Here is a 6,110-nt window from a genome sequence, read left to right as displayed (position 1 = left end):
GTGTGGGCCCTCTGTTCAGTACGGGCCTTGTGTTCAGTGAGTCACCTGTGTTCAGTGAGTGCCCTGTGTTCAGTGAGTTCCCTGTGTTCATGTCGGGCCCTGTGTTCAGTGCGGGCCCTGTGTTCAGTCTAGGCCCTGTGTTCAGTGAGGGCCCTGTTATCGGTGAGGGCCCTGTGTTCAGTGCAGGCCCTGTGTTCAGTGCGGGCCCTGTGTTCAGTGCGGGCCCTGTGTTCACTGCGGGCCCTGTGTTGAGTGCGGGCCCTGTGTTGAGTGCGGGCCCTGTGTTCAGTGCGGGCCCTGTGTTCAGTGCGGGCCCTGTGTTCAGTGCGAGCCCTGTGTTCAGTGCGATCCCTGTGTTCAGTGCAGGCCCTCTGTTCAGCGCTGGCCCTGTGTGTAGCGCTGGCCCTGTGTTCAATGCAGGCCCTGTGTTCATTGCGGGCCCTGTGTTCAGTGCGGGCCCTGTGTTCAGTGCGGGCCCTGTGTTCAGTGCGGGCCTTGTGCTCAGTGCGGGCCCCGTGTTCAGTGTGGGCCATGTGTTCAGTGCGGGCCCTGCGCTCAGTCTCGGCCCTGTGTTCAGTGCGGGCCCGGTGTTCCGTGTTGGCCCAGTGTTCACTGCGGGCCCTGTATTCAGTACGGACCTTGTGTTCAGTGCGAGCTCTGTGTTCACTGCGGGCCCTGTGTTCAGTACGGCCCCTGTGTTCAGTGCGGGTCCTGTGTTCAGTGCGGGTCCTGTGTTCAGTGCGGGTCCTGTGTTCAGTGCGGGCCCTGTGTTCAGTCTAGGCCCTGTGTTCAGTGAGGGCCCTGTTATCGGTGAGGGCCCTGTGTTCAGTGCAGGCCCTGTGTTCAGTGCGGGCCCTGTGTTCAGTGCGGGCCCTGTGTTCACTGCGGGCCCTGTGTTGAGTGCGGGCCCTGTGTTCAGTGCGGGCCCTGTGTTCAGTGCGGGCCCTGTGTTAAGTGCGGGCCCTGTGTTCAGTGCGGGCCCTGTGTTCATTGCGAGCCCTGTGTTCAGTGCGATCCCTGTGTTCAGTGCAGGCCCTCTGTTCAGCGCTGGCCCTGTGTTCAATGCAGGCCCTGTGTTCATTGCAGGCCCTGTGTTCAGTGCGGGCCCTGTTTTCAGTGCGGGCCCTGTGTTCAGTGCGGGCCCTGTGTTCAGTGCGGGCCCTGTGTTCAGTGCGGGCCCTGTGCTCAGTGTGGGCCCCGTGTTCAGTGTGGGCTATGTGTTCAGTGCGGGCCCTGCGCTCAGTCTCGGCCCTGTGTTCAGTGCGGGCCCGGTGTTCCGTGTTGGCCCAGTGTTCACTGCGGGCCCTGTATTCAGTACGGACCTTGTGTTCAGTGCGAGCTCTGTGTTCAGTGCAGGCCCTGTGTTCAGTGCAGGCCATGTGTTCAGTGCGGGCCCTGTTTTCACTGCGGGCCCTGTGTTCAGTACGGCCCCTGTGTTCAGTGCGGGTCCTGTGATCAGTGCGGGTCCTGTGTTCAGTGCGGGTCCTGTGTTCAGTGCGGGCCCTGTGTTCAGTGCGGGTCCTGTGTTCAGGTCAGGCCCTGTGTTCATTACGGGCCCTGTGTTCAGTGCGCGTCCTGTGTTCAGTGCGGGTCCTGTGTTCAGTGCGGGTCCTGTGTTCAGTGCAGGCCCTGTGTTCAGTGCGGGCCCTGTTTTCAGTGCCTGCCCTGTGTTCAGTGCGGGCCCTGTGTTCAGTGCGGGCCCTGTGTTCAGTGCGGGCCCTGCGCTCAGTCTAGGCCCTGTGTTCAGTGCGGGCCCGGTGTTCAGTGCGGGCCCTGTGTTCAGTACGGACCTTGTGTTCAGTGCGAGCTCTGTGTTCAGTGAGGGCCTTGTGTTCAGTGCGGGCCCTGTGTTCAGTGGGGGCCCTGTGTTCACTGCGGGCCCTGTGTTCAGTGCGGGCCCTGTGTTCAGTGAGGGCCTTGTGTTCAGTGCGGGCCCTGTGTTCAGTGGGGGCCCTGTGTTCACTGCGGGCCCTGTGCTCAGTGCGGGTCCTGTGTTCAGTGCGGGTCCTGTGTTCACTGCGGGTCCTGTGTTCAGTGCGGGCCCTGTGTTCAGTGCGGGCCCTGTGTTCATGGGGGCCCTGTGCTCATGGGGGCCCTGTGTTCAGTGGGCGCCCTGTGTTCAGTGCGGGCCCTGTGTTCAGTGCGGGCCCTGTTTTCAGTGCGGGCCCCGTGTTCAGTGCGGGCCCTGTGCTCAGTGCGGGCCCTGTGCTCAGTGCGGGCCCAGTGTTCAGTGTGGGCCATGTGTTCAGTGCGGGCCCTGCGCTCAGTCTAGGCCCTGTGTTCAGTGCGGGCCCGGTGTTCAGTGTGGGCCCGGTGTTCCGTGTTGGCCCAGTGTTCACTGCGGTCCCTGTGTTCAGTACGGACCTTGTGTTCAGTGCGAGCTCTGTGTTCAGTGAGGGCCCTGTGTTCAGTGCGGGCCCTGTTTTCAGTGGGGGCCCTGTGTTCACTGCAGGCCCTGTGTTCAGTACGAGCTCTGTGTTCAGTGAGGGCCCTGTGTTTAGTGTGGGCCATGTGTTCAGTGGGGGCCCTGTGTTCACAGCGGGCCCTGTCTTCAGTACGGCCCCTGTGTTCAGTGCGGGTCCTGTGTTCAGTGCGGGTCCTGTGTTCAGTGCGGGTCCTGTGTTCAGTGCGGGTCCTGTGTTCAGTGCGGGCCCTGTGTTCAGTGCGGGCCCTGTGTTCATGGGGGCCCTGTGTTCAGTGTGGGCCCTGTGTTCAGTGCGGGCCCTGTTTTCAGTGCGGGCCCTGTGTTCAGTGCGGGCCCTGTGATCAGTGCGGGCCCTGTGCTCAGTGCGGGCCCTGTGTTCCGTGTTGGCCCAGTGTTCACTGCGGGCCCTGTGTTCAGTATGGACCTTGTGTTCAGTGCGAGTTCTGTGTTCAGTGAGGGCCTTGTGTTCAGTGCTGGCCATGTGTTCAGTGGGGGCCCTGTGTTCACTGCGGGCCCTGTGTTCAGTACGAGCTCTGTGTTCAGTGAGGGCCCTGTGTTTAGTGCGGGCCATGTGTTCAATGGGGGCCCTGTGTTCACTGCGGGCCCTGTGTTCAGTACGGCCCCTTTGTTCAGTGTGGGTCCTGTGTTCAGTGCGGGTCCTGTGTTCAGTGCGGGACCTGTGTTCAGTGCGGGTCCTGTGTTCAGTGCGGGCCCTGTGTTCACGGGGGCCCTGTGTTCAGTGCGGGCCCTGTGTTCAGTGCGAACCCTGTTTTCAGTGCGGGCCCTGTTTTCAGTGCGGGCCCTGTGTACAGTGCGGGCCCTGTGTTCAGAGCGGGACCTGTGTTCAGTGCGGGCCCTGTGTTCACTGCGGGCCCTGTGTTCAGTATGGCTCCTGTGTTCAGTGCGGGTCCTGTGTTCAGTGCGGGTCCTGTGTTCAGTGCGGGTCCTGTGTTCAGTGTGGGCCCTGTGTTCTGTGTGGCCTCTGTGTTCATTGAGGGCCCTGTGTTCAGTGCAGGCCCTGTGTTCAGTGCGAGCCCTGTGTTCAGTGGGGGCCCTGTGTTCACTGCGGGCCCTATGTTCACTGCGGGCCCTGTGTTCAGTACGGGCCCTGTGTTCAGTGCGGGCCCTGTGTTCTGTGCAGGCCCTGTGTTCAGTGCGGGCCCTGTGTTCAGTGCGGTCCCTGTGTTCAGTGCGGTCCCTGTGTTCAGTGCGGGCCATGTGTTCAGTGCGGGCCTTGTGTTCATTACGGCCCCTTTGTTCAGTGCAGGCCTTGTGTTCAGTGCAGGCCTTGTGTTCAGTGCGAGCTCTGTGTTCAGTGAGTGCCCTGTGTTCAGTTCGGGCTCTGTGTTTAGTGCGGGCCCTGTGTTCAGTCTAGGCCCTGTGTTCAGTGAGGGCCCTGTTATCGGTGAGGGTCCTGTATTCAGTGCGGGCCCTGTGTTCAGTGCGGGCCCTGTGTTCAGTGCAGGCCCTGTGTTCACTGCGGGCCCTGTGTTCAGTGCGGGCCCTGTGTCCAGTGCGAGCCCTGTGTTCAGTGCGATCCCTGTGTTCAGTGCGGGCCCTCTGTTGAGCGCTGGCCCGATGTTCAGCGCTGGCCCTGTGTTCAATGCGGGCCCTGTGTTCATTGCAGGCCCTGTGTTCAGTGCGGGCCCAGTTTTCAGTGCGGGCCCTGTGTTCAGTGCGGGCCCTGTGTTCAGTGCAGGTCCTGTGCTCAGTGCGGGCCCTGTGTTCAGTGTGGGCCCTGTGTTCAGTGTGGGCCCTGTGTTCAGTGCGACCTTGCGCTCAGTCTAGGCCCAGTGTTCACTGCGGGCCCTGTGTTCAGTACGGACCTTGTGTTCAGTGCGAGCTCTGTGTTCAGTGAGGGCCCTGTGTTCAGTGCGGGCCCTGTGTTCAGTGGGGGTCCTGTGCTCACTGCGTGCCCTGTGTTCAGTACGAGCTCTGTGTTCAGTGCGGGCCCTGTGTTCAGTGCGGGCCCTGTGTTCAGTGGGGGCCCTGTGTTCACTGCGGGCCCTATGTTCACTGCGGGCCCTGTGTTCAGTACGGGCCCTGTGTTCAGTGCGGGCCCTGTGTTCTGTGCAGGCCCTGTGTTCAGTGCGGGCCCTGTGTTCAGTGCGGTCCCTGTGTTCAGTGCGGTCCCTGTGTTCAGTGCGGGCCATGTGTTCAGTGCGGGCCTTGTGTTCATTACGGCCCCTTTGTTCAGTGCAGGCCTTGTGTTCAGTGCAGGCCTTGTGTTCAGTGCGAGCTCTGTGTTCAGTGAGTGCCCTGTGTTCAGTTCGGGCCCTGTGTTTAGTGCGGGCCCTGTGTTCAGTCTAGGCCCTGTGTTCAGTGAGGGCCCTGTTATCGGTGAGGGTCCTGTATTCAGTGCGGGCCCTGTGTTCAGTGCGGGCCCTGTGTTCAGTGCAGGCCCTGTGTTCACTGCGGGCCCTGTGTTCAGTGCGGGCCCTGTGTCCAGTGCGAGCCCTGTGTTCAGTGCGATCCCTGTGTTCAGTGCGGGCCCTCTGTTGAGCGCTGGCCCGATGTTCAGCGCTGGCCCTGTGTTCAATGCGGGCCCTGTGTTCATTGCAGGCCCTGTGTTCAGTGCGGGCCCAGTTTTCAGTGCGGGCCCTGTGTTCAGTGCGGGCCCTGTGTTCAGTGCAGGTCCTGTGCTCAGTGCCGGCCCTGTGTTCAGTGTGGGCCCTGTGTTCAGTGTGGGCCCTGTGTTCAGTGCGACCTTGCGCTCAGTCTAGGCCCAGTGTTCACTGCGGGCCCTGTGTTCAGTACGGACCTTGTGTTCAGTGCGAGCTCTGTGTTCAGTGAGGGCCCTGTGTTCAGTGCGGGCCCTGTGTTCAGTGGGGGTCCTGTGTTCACTGCGTGCCCTGTGTTCAGTACGAGCTCTGTGTTCAGTGCGGGCCCTGTGTTCAGTGCGGGCCCTGTGTTCAGTGGGGGCCCTGTGTTCACTGCGGGCCCTGTGTTCAGCACGGGCCCTGTGTTCAGTGCGAGCTCTGTGTTCAGTGAGCGCCCTTTGTTCAGTGCGGGCCCTGTGTTCAGTGCGGGCACTGTTTTCAGTGCAGGCCCTGTGTTCAGTGCGGGCCCTATGTTCGCTGCGGGCCCTGTGTTCAGTACGGGCCCTGTGTTCAGTGCGGGCCCTGTGTTCAGTGCGGTCCCTGTGTTCAGTGCGGGCCCTGTGTTCAGTGCGTGCCTTGTGTTCATTGCGGCCCCTTTGTTCAGTGCAGGCCTTGTGTTCAGTGCAGGCCTTGTGTTCAGTGCGAGCTCTGTGTTCAGTGAGCGCCCTTTGTTCAGTGCGGGCCCTGTGTTCAGTGCCGGCCCTGTGTTCAGTGCGGGCCCTGTGTTCAGTGCGGGCATTGTGTTCAGTGCGGGCCCTGTGTTCAGTGCGGGCCCTGTGTTCAGTGCGGGCCCTGTGTTCAGTGCGAGCCCTGTGTTCAGTGTGAGCCCTGTGTTCAGTGCGGACCCGAAACGTTGACTCTATAATTTCTCTCCAAGGATGTTGCCTGGCCTGCACAGTTTTTCCATTCTTTTCTGTTGTTATTTCGCATTTCCAGCATCTGCAGTATTTTGCTATTGAGAGTGTAACTGAGTTGCCTTGGGACGTTTTAGTACGTGAAAGTTGCTCTATTGCAGTTGAGAGGTGACTATTGAAGAGCCTGAGGCAGGTATCCGGGGATGAGACACAATCTGAGTGGTGAACTGC

This window comes from Somniosus microcephalus, unplaced genomic scaffold, assembly GCF_052327205.1.
Source record: "Somniosus microcephalus isolate GS21.2 unplaced genomic scaffold, FLI_Smic_1.0 unresolved_chr2, whole genome shotgun sequence".
Classification (NCBI taxonomy): Eukaryota; Metazoa; Chordata; class Chondrichthyes; order Squaliformes; family Somniosidae; genus Somniosus; species Somniosus microcephalus.
This window is presented reverse-complemented; position numbering follows the sequence as displayed.